A 15930-nucleotide genomic window follows, 5' to 3' on the forward strand; every position below is an offset into this window, starting at 1 on the left:
GTCTGTCTGAAGAAGAGGTCAAGTCTCTTGATAAATGTAACTCCAACATCATTGAAAGGAGTGACTCTTGTATCTTTCGGGAGAATTGGTGAGCCACATCCACCTCCTTATCTGGTAACTGAGTTTAATTGTGCAGAGCTAGAGGGGGTGGGGTGCTGACCTTATGACTCTCAGCTCTACCTCACTTAATTACTCACTGCCGGGGGGCTGTCTTTGTCACTGTTTCTGAGAGTGATTTTTGCTAGGTTTGTGCCAGCCCTTAAAGGCTGTAGCTTCTCAGGCCATTTTAAAGGACAATCAGTTTTAAGGAGGTCAAAAAAATAGGTTTTGGAGATGCCATTCAGTTCCATAATTATCACATATGTTTTTTTTTAAACAATTACTGTCGATTAAGAAAAAAATGTAGTTTGAGGGAAAAAAAAACACCATTTTTATAATGTCAGTTAGGAAGTTAAATTGTGGTAATTATTAGATAACACAGAAGAAGAAAATAATAATTAAAACATTATGATATTTTTAAATGTGAGGAGGAAATGATCCTTCAAGGGGAAACTCATTCGAGAAGGTCACTTGTAGTGTAGTGAGGAGACAACTTAAGAATTATGATGGAGAGGAGCTGGTCACCACTCCGCTGCATGATGGGAGAACAAGGGCATCAAAGGACATGGCAAAACTCAGAGTACGGAAATCCTAGCTTGTATTCACAGCACATCTCATTCTTTTATCAACCTAATTTTCATTGAACAGTTTAAACTGACGGCCGCAAGAAGAAGCATCAAAAACCATGAAACCAAGCACATATGGAAGCCTTATTTTCCTTTTCAAGCATGTTCTATCATTAATTTTCTATTTCTTTATTAAAAAAAAATTAGAGCTTCCCTGGTGGCTCAGTGGTAAAGCATTCATCTGCTAATGCAGGAGACACAGGTTTAATTTCTGATCCAGAAGATCCCACGTGCCTCGGGGCACCTAAGCCCAGCACCACAACTATTGAGCCTATGCCCTAGAGCCCAGGAGCCACAACCACGGAAGCCCTCACACTCTAGAGCTTGTGCTCCAAACAAGAGAAGCCCCCACGCTGAGCAGCCGGGGTACCCCAGCTACACCCCACTCTCCTCTCCTAGGGAAAAGCCCTTGTCCCGGTAAAGACCCAGCACAGCAAAAAATAAGTAAATAAAATTATTAAACAATGTTCAATTAATTTTAATAGAGTTTAATTACCTTATAACGTGGTGTTAGCTTCTACTGCACAGCAAAGTGGATCAGTTATACAGATATCCTCTGTTTTTCAGATTTTCCTCCCATTTATGTTACCTTAGATCACTGGGTAGAGTTCCCTGAGCTACACAGTAGCTTCTCTTCAGCTGTCTACTTTATATTGATATATAGTAGTGTCTGTATGTCAACCCCACTCACTCAATTCATCCCACAGCCTATCCCCCAATATTCTGCAAGAAATACAATTTAAACATTCATGAAGGGCAATCACAGGGCCAGGGCAAAATAGCTATAGCTTCTGCCTGGCAGAAGGGTTAAACTTCTGCAGTTATTCATCTCTCAGATGGCGAACAGAAGAGAGAAAGGAAGAAAATGCAAATAGGATTTGAAATCGCCTTTTAATTCCTGCTGATACAATCTCTGGATTTTTATAAGTTGACCCATTAGGTTAGGATAACTAGTAACAGTTGTATGAGTTCTAGGTCTCATTCAGCTAATCCTTGAAATTACAATATGCTCTCAAAAACACATACGTCTGAGAATGTTCTGGTCAGAAGTTTTCATAAATTAGTTCATTAAAAAAAAAAAAAAACAATGATTACAAACCTGTTACATGTTTGGAACTGTAATAGGATGTGGAAAATAGATATAAAACCACACATGGTTCTAGCCCTCATGGGAACTGTAAAAAAAGGACACAGGTTAAGGTAGGGTGTCAGGTATTACACGGGCTTCCCAAGAGGCACTGGTGGTAAAGAATTTGCCTGCCAATGCAGGAGACCTAAGAGACATGGGTTCAATCCCTGTGTCAGGAAGATCCCCTGGAGGAGGCATGGCAACCACTCCAGTATCTTGCCTGGAGAACCCCATGAACAGAGGCACTGTTGGGCTACAGTTCATGGGGTTGCAAGATTTGGACATGACTGAAGCGACTTAGCAAATGTATTACGAAGATTCCATGTAATTCTTCCTTTTCCTAAATTTGTTTTTCTTTAAAAAAAGAAAAAGTGCAGTTCTCTCAAGCTTCATTATCATCAGGAAAGAGCAAAATAATTCAGAATCTAGGTGTTCTCTTTTCTAACTCACTTGTGACATCATGAGATCTGACAGCAAAATCTATGTGCTCTCTTGAGATTAGAGCAGGGATTTCTATCCTGCCTGCAGGTCCATGGATGCTGACCTTTTTTTTTTTTTATTGGTGTTCATTCCCCAAGGTTCTAGAAGCTTCTGTACATTTCTCAGCACCATGAGGATGTTCCATGTATGGAGGGAGGGGCTTCCATCCCCTAGCATTCAGAGATATTTTAGATTTATTCAAGAGCTGTTATTACCCTACCTTTTCCTTGAAAAAGACTTAATCTAAGAACAAGCAGTACAATAACTTTGTATTGAAGGTTTTGTAAGTACTTTTCCCTCTACTACTCTACTCATTATTTCTTAGGTTAATAAGATATCCTTATAGCACTGTGTGGCAATTTTGTTGTACATTATAGTGTGTATATGTATCTATACAAGTGATATATAACACATTATTTTGTAGATCTTCTCAGACAACCAGTAAGGTATCTGCTTGTATAATGCAGTATAATGTTTCAGCTAAGGTCCAGGTTAGAAATATGGAAGCCCAAGTACCTCGGGCAGTCACCCAGCATGAGGCTGTCAGCTGTGGTCAGTAACCCAGCTATGGTCATACACTTGGGGCCAGGGACAGCTGAGACAGCATTCTGCATTCTGGTAGGTTTTCTTCCAAAGAGCCAGGTGGCATTTATCCCTCTGCCATTTTGTACTCAGAAAATGTAAGCTTTCATCATCAATATAACAGAGAAAAGAATGAACTGCCCTCCAAACTTCATCACATAATCTGTTTGGAATTGACAAACACACGCTATTCTATATAAAGTAGATAACCAACAAGGACCTACTGTATATCACAGAGAACTTAATATCTTGTAATAACCTATAGTGAAAGAGAATGTAAAGCAGAATATATATTATCTATATATATATATATATACACACACACACAAACATGTATGCATGGTAAGTCATTTCAGTTGTGTCCAACTCTATGTGACCCTATGGACAGTAGCCTGCCAGGCTCCTCTGACCATGGGATTATCCAGGCAAGAACACTGGAGTGGGTTGCCAGTCCCTCCTTCAGGGGATCTTCTTGACCCAGGGATTGAACTCTCATCTCTTATATCTCCTGCATTGGCAGGTAGGTTCTTTACCACAGAGTCACCTGGGAAGCCCATATAGAAAAAAAAAAAATAATATATATATATATATATATATATGTGTGTGTGTGTGTGTGTATGTATATATACACACAGACACAGACACACACACACACACACACACACATATATATATATATGAGTGCAGAGAATATAAGATACATAAGATAAGGATTTGATCCCTGGGTCAGGAAGATCCTCTAGAGAAGGGCCTGGCAACCCACTCCAGCATTCTTGCCTGGAGAATCTCATGGACAGAGAAGCCTGGTGGGCCACAGTCCCTGGGGTCGCAAAGAGTCAGACATGACTGAGTGACTGAGCATACACAGACATATGCGTGTGCGTGTGTGTGTGTATAAAACAAACACTTTTCTGTATACCTGAAACTAACATGATGTTGTAAATCAACTATATTTCAACAAAAACTGTTAAAAAAAAAAGTACGCCATCTGGCAGTAAGTTTAGCTTAGTGCTATGTGATGACCTAGAGGGGTGGGATTAGGTGCTGGGAAGGAGTGGATATATGTATACTTACAACTGATTCACTTTGCAATACAGCAGAAACTAACACAATATTGTCAAGCAACTCTATGCCAATAATAAATCTGCATGTTAAAAAGAGAATATGCATTCTGAAGTAAAAGAGTGGAACAAGAAAGCGGGATATGAGAGCTGGACCATAAAGAAAGCTAAGTGCCTAAGAATTGATGATTTCGAACTGTGGGGCTGGAGAAGACTCCCGAGAGTCCCTTAGACTGCAAGGAAATCAAACCAGTCAATCCTAAAGGAAATTAACCCTGAATATTCAGTGGAAGGCCTGATGTTGAAGCTGAAGCTCCAATACTTTGACCACCTGATGTGAAGAGCCACCTTATTGGAAAAGGCTGGGAAAGCCTGAGGGCAGGAGGAGAAGGGGGTGACAGAGGATGAGCTGGTTGGATGGCATCACCAACTCAGTGGACATGAGTGCGTTTGAGCAAACACTAAGAGATTGTGAAGGACAAAGGAGCCTGGAGTGCTGCAGTCCATGGGTCACAGAGAATTAGATAAGATTTAGCAACTGAATGAAAACATAGAGCTGCCCAGTCTACAAAGCCCCACCATTATCCTTTGTGATTTCATCTTATACACAGACAGTTCATATCAAATGTACTGGTCTCTCTAGATGACCTCCTGTTCTGTCGCAGGCATCAGTTCACGGCCACATGTTGGCATTGTCATGACCCCAAATGGAGCCACCATGAAGACCACCAGGAAAGTCATCTTATCCTTCTGGTTTGCTCATTTACTTATTCCTCTTACATGTGTCCTTGCACCTCACTAAGACCCTCACTCCACTGGTATTCTTCTTCCTATTCTTCATTTGGACTAATATTTTCCCAAACTGTTCTCTAATAGCCAAACATAGATGGGTCCATTTATCTGCTTTCTTTTTCTCTCTACCCTGACTGCTTATCAACGCTGGGAAAATCACATCTTAGGTTCTCTCCCTGGGAGAGGTGCAAAGTGCAAAGCCGAGGTTCATTCTTGATCCCTTTTTTTCTTCACATTCCACCTATAATTCATAAGCTACTTTCATTGACCCTATTTCCATCCTAAAACCCACAACTGTTGCTATATTTTAAACATACTGTATTATTGTTCAGAAATAGCTGATGGTCCTGACATGAGTAAGATTAAATTTCTTATCTTATTATTGATAGGTTTGCTGATGTGATGTACTTGAGCCAAAATACACACACACACACACACACACACAAAACAGGGGATAGGCATATGACAAGCAAAATGGCATATAATAGTATAATATTTTTGGAAAGTCCTTAAGATCCAGCGCAGAATTTACTGTGTTTTCTGTTTTTCATGTCCACAGTAATCAAGACAGAAGCAGAAAAAAACTCTCATCAAACTTGGTATAGTGGGAATATATTTCAACAAAGTAAAGGTTATTTATGACAAAATCACAGCTAACATCATACTCAATGGTGAGAATCCAAAAGTCTTTCCTCTCAAATGAGGAAGAAGAGAAGAACTCTCACTCTCACCACTTCTATTTAACATAGTATTGGAAGTCCTAACCATAGCAATTGGGCTAGTGGCTCAGTGGTAAAGAATGTGCCTGCTGATGAAGGAGACATTGTTTTGATCCCTGTGTTGAGAAGATTACCTGGAGGAGGAAATGGCAACCAGCTCCAGTGTTGTTGCCTGGGAAATCTCATGGACAGAGGAGCCTGGTATGCTACAGTTCATGGGGTCACAAAAGAGTCAGACACAACTTAGTGATTAAACAGCACCAACAAACCATAGCAATCAGACAAGCAGAAGAAGGAAAAGGCATCCAAACTGGAGGGAAGAAATAAAATTGCCACTACGTACAGATGATATGATAATATATTTAAAAGCCCTAAGTTCTCCACCAGACAACTATTAGAAACAATAAATGAATTTGATAATGTTGCTTGATGCAACATTAATATGCAGAAGTCTGTTGCTTTTCTATGCACTTATAATGACCTATCAGAAAGAGAAAGCAAAAAAAAAAAAAAAAAAACCAAACTGCTCAAAATCACATCAAAAAGTGTAAAATACTAAAAGTAAACTTAACCAAGAATGTGAAATACCTATACTCTTTTAAAATTTAGAAAACATTGATAAAGGAAATTTAAGATTATACAAAGAGATAGACATATATCCTGTGTTCTTGGATTGGAAGAATTAATATTGTTAAAATGTTCCTACTGTCCAAGTGAATCTACAAATTTAATGCATTCCATATCAAAATACCTATATCAATTTTTACATTTTCATAGAACAAATAATCTTAAAATTTATAGGGAACCACAAAAGACACCAAATTACCACAGCAGTCATGGGAAAGAACAGAACTGAAGGAATCACACTTCCTGACTTCTGACTATACTACAAAGCTACAGTAATCAAAACAGCATGCTACTGAAACAAAAATAGACACGTGGATCAGTGGAACTGAACAGAGAAACAAAAAGAATCCCACACACTTATCGTCAATTAATATGCAACAAACAAGACCACAATATACAATGGAAAAAAGACAATCTCTTCATTAATTGGTGCTGGGAAAACTGGACAGCTACAAATCAGTTTTCTTTCCAATCCCAAAGAAAGGCAATGCCAAAGAAAGTTCAAACTACCACACAATTGCACTCATTTCACATGATAGCAAGTAATGCTCAAAATTCTTCAAGTGAGGCTTCAACAGTATGTGAACTGAGAACTTCCAGATGTTCAAACTGGATTTAGAAAAGGCAGAGGAACCAGAGATCAAATTGCCAACATCTGTTGGATCATAGAAAAAGCAAGAGATTTCAGAAAAAACATACACTTCTGCTTCATTGACTATACTAAAGCCTTTGACTGAGTGGATCATAACAAACTGTGGAACATTTTTAAAGAGATGGGAATACCAGACCACCTTTCCTGGCTCCTAAGAAACCTGTATGCAGATCAAGAAGCAACAGTTAGAACTGGACTTGGAACAACAGACTGATTCCAAATAGGGAAAGGAGTACATCCAGGCTGTATATTGTCACCCTGCTCATTTAACTGAAATGCAGAGCGCATCATGCAAAATGCTGGGCTGGATGAAGAACAAGCTGGAATCAAGATTGCAGGGGGAAATATCAATAACTTCAGATATGTAGATGACACCACCATCATGGCAGAAAGTGAAGAGGAACTAAAGAGCTTCTTGATGAAAGTGAAAGAGGAGAGTGAAAAAAGTTGGCTTAAAGCTCAACATTCAGAAAACTAAGATCGTTGCATGCATCCCCATCACCTCATGGCAAATAGATGGGGAAACAATGGAAATAGTGACAGATTTTATATCCTTGGGTTCCAAAAATCACTACAGATGGTAACTGCAACCATAAAATTAAAAGATGCTTACTCCTTGGAAGAAAGGCTAGACCAACATATACAGCATATTAAAAAGCACAGACATTACTTTGCCAACAAAGTTCCATGTAATCCAAGCTATGGTTTTTCCAGTGGTCATGTATGGATGTGAGAACTGTACCATAAAGAAGGCTGAGCACTAAGAATTGATGCTTCTGAACTGTGGTGTTGGAGAAGACTCTTGAGAGTCTCTTGGGCTGCAAAGAGATCAAAGCAATCAATCTTAAAGGAAATCAGTCCTGAATATTCATTGGAGGGACTGATGCTGAAGCTGAAGCTCCAATACTTGGGCCACCTGATGCAAAGAGCTGGCTCTTTAGAAAATACCCAGATGCTGGAAAGATTGAAGGCAGGAGGAAAAGGCAACAACAGAGGTGAGAAGGTGGGATGACTTCATCAACTCAATGGACATGAGTTTGAGCAATCTCCAGGATATGGTGAAGAACAAGAAGCCTGGGGAGCTGCAGTCCATAGGGTCACAAAGAGTCGGATATGACTGAATGACTGAACAACAACATGTAAAGGAATGAATTTATAATATTTTCTGACACCATTTATAAAAATTAGGGCAAAATGTATAAAAGGCCTGAAACCATAGAACTTCTAGAAGAGAACATAGAACACTTACTGACATAAATTGAAGCAATATTGTTTTTTATCTGTCTCCTATGGCAAAAGAAACAAAAGGAAAAATGAAGAAATAAGACCTAATATACCTTGAAAGCTTTTGCACAGAACATTGCAAATGAAGTAACTTATAAAAGGTTAACACCTGAAATATATAGAGAACTCACACAAGTCAATTTAAAAGCTGACTAAAAATGGACATGAGTCCTGAATAGACGTTGTTCCTAAAAAGATATGTAGATGGCCAACAAGCACATGAAAAGATGCTCAACAATGCTAATAATTCGAGAAATGAAAATCCAAACAACAATGGATATCACCCTCACACCTGTCAGAATGGCTATCATCAAAAGGAGCAAAGATAATAAATACTGACAGGATGTGGGGAGAAGGGAACCTTCGTAAACTGTTGATGGGAATGTAAATTGGTGCATCTACTGTGGAAAACAGTACAGAAGTTCCACAAAATACTAAAAATAAAACTACAGCATGGTTCAGCAATTCTACTGCTGGGTATATATCTGAAGAAATTTTTTAAAAACCCACTAATCTGAAAACATACATGTGCGCCAATGTTCATAGCAGCACTGTTTACCCTAGCCCAAATATGGAAGCAACCTGAGTGTCCACCAACAGATGCATGGATAGGAAGGTGCAATCGATTGATAGAGAGACAGACAGAAGATAGAATATTCCCCAGTCATAAAAAAATAATGAAATTCTATTTGCAACAACATAGACTGACCTAGGTAGTATTATGCTTGGTGAAGTAAGTCATGTATGTGAAATAAGTTGCTTCAGTCATGTCTGAGTCTGTGCGACCCCACAGGCTGTAGCCCACCAGGCTCCTCTGTCCATGGGATTCTCCAGGCGGAAACACTGGAGTAGATTACCATGCCCTCCTCCAGGGGATCTTCTTGATTCAGGGATCAAACCCATGTGTTTTACATGTCCTGCATGGGCAGGCTGGTTCTTTACCACTAGCACCACCTGGGAAGCCCAGTGAAACGTCAAAGACAAATATTTTATGCTATCACTTACACTTGGAATGTAAATAATGGAACAAATTAGTTTAATGTAACAAAAACTATAAGAACCGATGGTACAGCACAGGGAGCTATATTCAATATCATGTAATAACTTATAATGGAAAAGAATCTGAAAAAATATATACACACATATAAAACAACTACTATGGTATACACTTGAAACATATGATATTGTCATTCAACTGTACTTCAATAACAAAATTTTAATGATAATAATGCACCAAAAATTATCCCCTCCAAAACAAAAAGGAAAGCGATTAACAGATAAAGAAAAGAGACTAACGGTTATCAGTGAGGAGAAGGAATCAGAGGGGACAAAGTAGGCATAAGGATTAAAAGATTATACTACTATGCATAAAGCAGATCTAAGTAGCAAAGACATACTGTACAGTACAGAAATGCACCCATTATTTAGCAATAATTTTAAATGGCATAGAGCTTATATTGAACATATATTATATATATAATTTATATTGAATCGCTTCACTATAAGATGTATAAACAAATATAATTCAGTAAAACAAAGGAAATTTCCTCAGCAAATGGAAGGTACTAGCATTACCATAATCCTTATTTTCTACCTTAATTATTTCACAGATAGGATGGGGCGGTTACATGGATTAATTTCACTAATATAAACTCTTAGCTTTTCTTTCTTTTTAACTGAAAAATAGTTTAAAAAGAAAGCAGAATGCCTAGAATTCCTCTTTATAAAAAGGATACTTGAGGACAGATGAATAACATTTTTATAGCAAATTTAGTATTTCAAGTTTCACCTTAAGTCATATATATATATATATATATGAGATATACATTTTTATATATTGTGTATTATTTATGCATTTATATATAGTATATATATTTATTTTTAAAGATTTATTGTGGCTATGAAAGAGCCAAGAAAATAAAAACTAACATTACATTTTAGTTCAGAAACTAATTTATTTCAATTATATAGTGGCCTAAAAATCAGTATTTTCTCACATTTTTCATCACCATAAATTATAAAATGAAATGCACCCATTCTCTTGAAGGTGATGAAGGATCTGAAATATTGTAATCAGATTTGTAATAGGTGAAAAGCTAGTGTTCCTTCTGTGATAATTAATTTGGAAGCTGCTATTCAGATTATTTACAGGCAATACTTTGCCACCAATCAAAATGCATTTCTGTCAGAAGTATGGCATTATTTTCATTTTGTTCTGTGTTCATTGTTAATTACTAATTGCATTACATTGATCTTCTATGTTACCATTTCTATTTACACATAAAAATAGAATGTAAAAAATACTTTTAAAAAAGCACAATACATTGCTTTGTGCTAGTCTTTATATTTGTTTAAATGACTAATGCTATATCCTTTTGTTTAGAAAAATAGATAATATTTAACAGTGTACACTTCCCAGACAGACTATGAAGACAATTATTTTCATAAAAGACAGAATAATATAAAAGTCACTGCAATAATTAACAACCATTTTCTGATACTGCTTAACTTCTAAGAAATTAGCACATTTAATCTAAAATATGTTAATGCATTAATTTTTTCTTAAATTATTTAGTTAATGCACAAAATAACTGTAAAGGCAAAGTACAATCTTTATTACCAATTTTATGTAGCTCTGATTTGTTTTTCTATCCTTACCTTTCCTCTACAATAACCTTCCTCATGAGATGACAATTTAGAAAATCCCCTAATTTAGAAAAACCCCTGTGTCTTGTCCATGTGTTCTTACAGAGAAGGGTGGAAAAATGAAATTCACATTTCTATTTTAAACTCTCAAGAGTGTTAAATTACAGGGATATGTTGGATTGTCTACCTATACACAGTTCTTTCTCTCTGCCTCATCAAACCATATCCCAGTGAAGGGATGGGATGAATTCATCCCAATGAATTAAGGGGTTCAGAAAGGTGGACTAAAGTGGAACAAAAATTAATGTAGTCAGAGTGAGTAAGGAGACAAAAGTCAAAGCTAAATGGTGCATTAAATTTCTTCCTATATTAATAAGTGATCAGCCACTTCAAACCTCTACAAATTAGAAGACATATTTAGTTCTCCCGGTTCTTCAAAACCACTGGCCCCCAAACCACCCCTCATTAATTTGGCGATGCCTCTAAAAAATGTTTTGAACCCATCTGCTTCCTTCCACACAATATTTTCACCTGAACCCTCTTAGTTGCAGATTGCTCACACAATCCTACTAACTACTATTTTTTTGCTTTCATTTTTGCTCCATTTGAGTAATTTCATATATATAACAAAATAGTTAAGTGAAATGCAATCTGTATCATTACTTATTAATCAGTTCAGTTCAGTCGCTCAGTTGTGTCTGACTCTTTGAGACCCCATGAAATATCTCTGATAAAGTCTCACAGGGTCTTCCCACTGCACTTAAAAGTAAATCTGCATCACTACCACATCCTACTAGGCTCTGGTTAGCCTAGCACCTGTGCATTTTCTGAGCTCATCCATACTAGTCTCTTTTTACCTCAGACACCCTACCTACACTGAATTCCAAATTCCCCTTTGTTTCTTAAGCAAGCTAAGCTTTTGTTCCAATTTATAAAATAGCACTAAACAGTTTTCTGAAATCATTGTAGCAAATTACTTGCAAGCAGTAGTAACTGGTAGTCTGGGGAGTGTAGAAGAGTTGTTCCAACTGTCAACATTTTTTAGTCATTTTGGTGAGTGGATGGTAGCACTTTATTGTTGTCTTAGCTAGCATTGGCAGATATATGGTGAAGTATAACAATGTTTTACATGCATGTAGAATATTTGAATACATACCTGGTGAGGGTCTTCCTCAAATCTCTTGCTCATTATCTCTTAGGTTATATATCTTTAAATTTCTTTACAGGAATATATATACACATATATACATTATATATATATAATTATGTTATATATACATCATAAATTCAGTTCAGCTCAGTCACTCATTCATGTCCAACTATTTGCGACCTCATGTACCACAGCACACCAGGCTTCCCTGTCCATCACCAACTCCTGGAGGTTTCTCAAACTCATGTCCATTGAGTTGGTGATGCCATCCAACCATCTCATCCTCTGTCGTCCCCTTCTCCTCCTGCCTTCAATCTTTCCCAGTATCAGGGTCTTTTTTTAGTGAGTTGGTTCTTCACATCAGGTGGCCAAAGTATTGGAGTTTCAGCTTCAGCATCGGCCTTTCCAATGAATATTCAGGACTGATTTCCTTTAGGATGAACTGGTTGGATCTCCTTGCAGTCCAAGGGACTCTCGAGAGTCTTCTCCAACACCACAGTTCAAAAGCATCAATTCTTCGGAGCTCAGCTTTATTTATAGTCCAACTCTCAAATCCATACATTACTACTGGAAAAACCATAGCTTTGACTAGACGGACCACTGTTGGCAAAGTAATGTCTGTGCTTTTTAATATGCTGTCTAGGTTGGTCATCGGTTTCTTTCCAAGGAACAAGTGTCTTTTAATTTCATGGCTGCAGTCACCATCTGCAGTGATTTTGGAACCCCCCAAAATAAAGTCTCTCACTGTTTCCATTGTTTCCCTATCTATTTGCCATGAAGTGATGGGACTGGATGCCATGATGTTAATTTTCTGGATGAGTTTTAAGCCAACTTTTTCACTCTCCTCTTTCACTTTCAAGAGGCTCTGTAGTTCTTTTTCACTTTCTGCCTTAAGTGTGGTTTCATCTGTGTATATGAGGTTATTGATATTTCTCCTGGCAATCTTAATTCCAGTTTGTGCTTTATCTAGCCTGGCATTTCACATGATGTACTCTGCATATGAGTTAAATGAGCAGGGTGACAATATGCATCCTTGTCGTACTCCTTTCACTATTTGAAACCAGTCTGTTCCATGTCCATTCTAACTGTTGCTTCCTGACCTGCATACAGATTTCTCAGGAGGCAGGTCAGGTGGTCTGGTATTCCCATCTCTTTCAGAATTTTCCACAGTTTGGTGTGATTCAGATAGTCAATGGCTTTGGCATAGTCAATAAAGCAGAAGTAGATTTTTTTTGGAGCTCTCTTGCTTTTTCTATGATCCAACAGATGTTGGCAATTTGATCTCTGGTTCTTCTGTCTTTTTAAAATCCAGCTTGAACAGCTGGAAGTTCATGGTTGATTCACATACTATTGAAGCCTGGCTTGGAGAATTTTGAGCATTACTTTTTTAGCGTGTGAGATGAGTGCAATTCGAGGTAGTTTGAAGATTTGTTGGCATTTCTTTTCTTTGGGATTGGAATGAAAACAGTATATACATATACATATATATATATATATATATATACACACACACACACACACATACCCATATGTGATAATTTTATTGAAATAGTGTAATATTATTGAAATAAATTCCAGGTAAATCATATATATATTTTTTTTCCCGGAATTTATTTCAATAATATTACACTTTTTCAACAAAATTTTCACATGTGGGTGTATGCATGCGTGTGTGTGTAGGTCTTAAAAATTTTGTGTTAGATTTATTTATTTTTTTGCACTTTGGATGCCACTGTAAATAAATTTTAATATTTTTACAAAAGAAAATATTTGTGTGCACATTATAACAGCATCCTGCTGTAAAGCATGGGTTAAGCTCAGTTGGTCTTTACAGAACACATGCTCATCTTCAGAGCTGCCCGGAGCAGGATGGTGAACTCTGTAACTTTGGTCAGTTGTATAGAATAGATTAACTAGAGATAATTGGCACTTTGTAAGCATGGCTCTGTGTGTTTGGGAGACCAGGACCTAGAGGCCAGTCAGCATTGTTTAGTAACAATAGTCAGATTCACCGTGTGCTCCTGGTTTGGTAGAACCCTGGGTGTGGTTTTTGCAGGTCAGACTGGTTTTATAGTGGGGTGTGTTTACTTGGCCTCCTATTAGGACCCACCACTGCTTGCAGGTTGGTCACTGTGTTGGCATTGTCCAAACCCCACTGAAGGGCAGAGGGAGGCGATGACAGGCCTGTAGCCCAGTGGTGCTCTGGGACTCAGACAAAATTGTGTCCCATATGACTTCGTGGAGACAGGACACGAAGGTCTGTACTTGGAAATCTCTGGACTTGTTGTGATGATAAAGTAACCCCTATGAATCCTTTTAACCATCAAGCATGATAATTAATATGCAATTAACATACTTGCTAAACTCAACATTTTAATCATTTACATGTCAATTCTTTGTACACAGTTTTTATTGTCAGCAAATGATTATACTTTTTTTTTTCCTTTTCAAATTTCATATACTTTAGTTTTCGTGCTTTATTATATGGCCTATGATGCCCAGTTAAATGTTGGATAGAGTGGTGACAGCAGGTATTCTTACCTTATGTATAATCTCAGAGGACAAATGTCTATAATTTAGCAATAAAATGTGATTGCTATAAGTTTTGTGAAGATCTTTTATCAGATGGAGCAATTTCTGTTCTTGCTATTTTTAAAAATCACAAATGGATATGTAACTGTAATACATGTTTATTCTCTGTTATTGACATAATCATTTCTCTCTTCTGTTAATGAGGAAAATTAGATTAAAAGAACTTCATATCCCTGGAATAAACACAAATTTGTTGAAATTATAGCTCTTTTTATGTATTGCTGAATTTGGCTTGTTAGAATTTTATTGGATTGCTACATCAACATTTATGAGTAAGATTGGCTTACAAATTGGCTTTAAAATTTCCACAATAAATAGAAGCCCGTAATAAAATCATGGCCCCAATTCTGGGCTGGTTAGGAGCTTTCTTCCAAAGACATTGGCCCTGTACTTCCTCACTGCCTTTCACAGTTCTCTTAAGCCTTCAAAAACACCGTCTTTGGTGTTTTACAGGTTTTGTGTGTGCTCTTAGTTGACTATTCTGCCTGACATATCTAGTCCATTGTTACTAAAAGCAGACTTTCTTCCTTTAATATTTTACATTGTTTTATGTTTTTTCACATAATTCTTATATGTATCTTATTGTTGTCTCTATTTAAACAAAATAGTTGTATTAGTGTTGTTCTAGAGTCTCACCATTTTATTTCCTAAAAGTATTTATGCTTTTTACTTTTTTCTGGCCAATTTTCTGAGTTCTCTTGATAGTTTTAACAATTCTTTAGTTAAATTCATGAATAATTTTGCTCACGTCTCAAATATATGTCTATGATTTTTTGAAATGCTTTACTAAATTTGCAAGAAAATTCCTAACAGGGTAAATGAAAAAGCTAAATGCCACTACCCATGTTTTGATTCTGCTTTTAATGGAGGCGCTTCCAAGGTTTTACCATTAATTAGAATTTTGCTTCTTGATTTATGATAGATATTGTATAATTATATGAATGTATCTTATAAACTAGATAGTTTTTTTTTCTTCAAAAATTAGGTGAGCAATTCCTTATATTTTATTTTGTTTTCTATGGCATGCCTTCTTAGCAACAATGGAGATTATTATATAGATTTTCTCATTCAACAGATTTTATATGCACATACAAAATCAAGTTTTATACTGATAAAGTTGAGCAAGAATGAAGGAAAAACATCATCTATTTTATTTAAGCATTTGCAATCTGTATCAAGGACTAAACAGTTTGAAATTCAAGGGCTACCTTAAAACATGTCTCTATTTGCTTTGAATTTAAAAATCATTAAATTATGTGTCTATTATAAGGTTATATTTTTGCATTCTGTAAATGTGATATAACAAAAAGAAAAACCTTGGGTATTACATTATTAAAATATCTGTCAAGCCAAAGTCTGTGTTAAAAAATAATTTTAAAGAAAGAGATATACTTTAGAAGTTGTTTAATTGAAGTTAGTATGCTACAGGTGAATAAAAGTACCTACAATGGATTTAAGTAATAAAATAACACACTTTAGGGTCATCACAAA

General features: G+C 36.7%; 1 protein-coding gene across 1 annotated transcript in view; it reads right to left on the reverse strand.

Annotated features, from left to right (window-relative positions):
* GALNTL6 (polypeptide N-acetylgalactosaminyltransferase like 6) overlaps positions 1 to 15930 on the reverse strand; it is a 1391757-nt gene that overhangs the window by 838105 nt on the left and 537722 nt on the right. The gene's annotated exons all lie outside the window — the stretch shown is intronic.

The sequence above is a fragment of the Odocoileus virginianus genome, chromosome 18, assembly GCF_023699985.2.
Source record: "Odocoileus virginianus isolate 20LAN1187 ecotype Illinois chromosome 18, Ovbor_1.2, whole genome shotgun sequence".
Taxonomy (NCBI): Eukaryota; Metazoa; Chordata; class Mammalia; order Artiodactyla; family Cervidae; genus Odocoileus; species Odocoileus virginianus.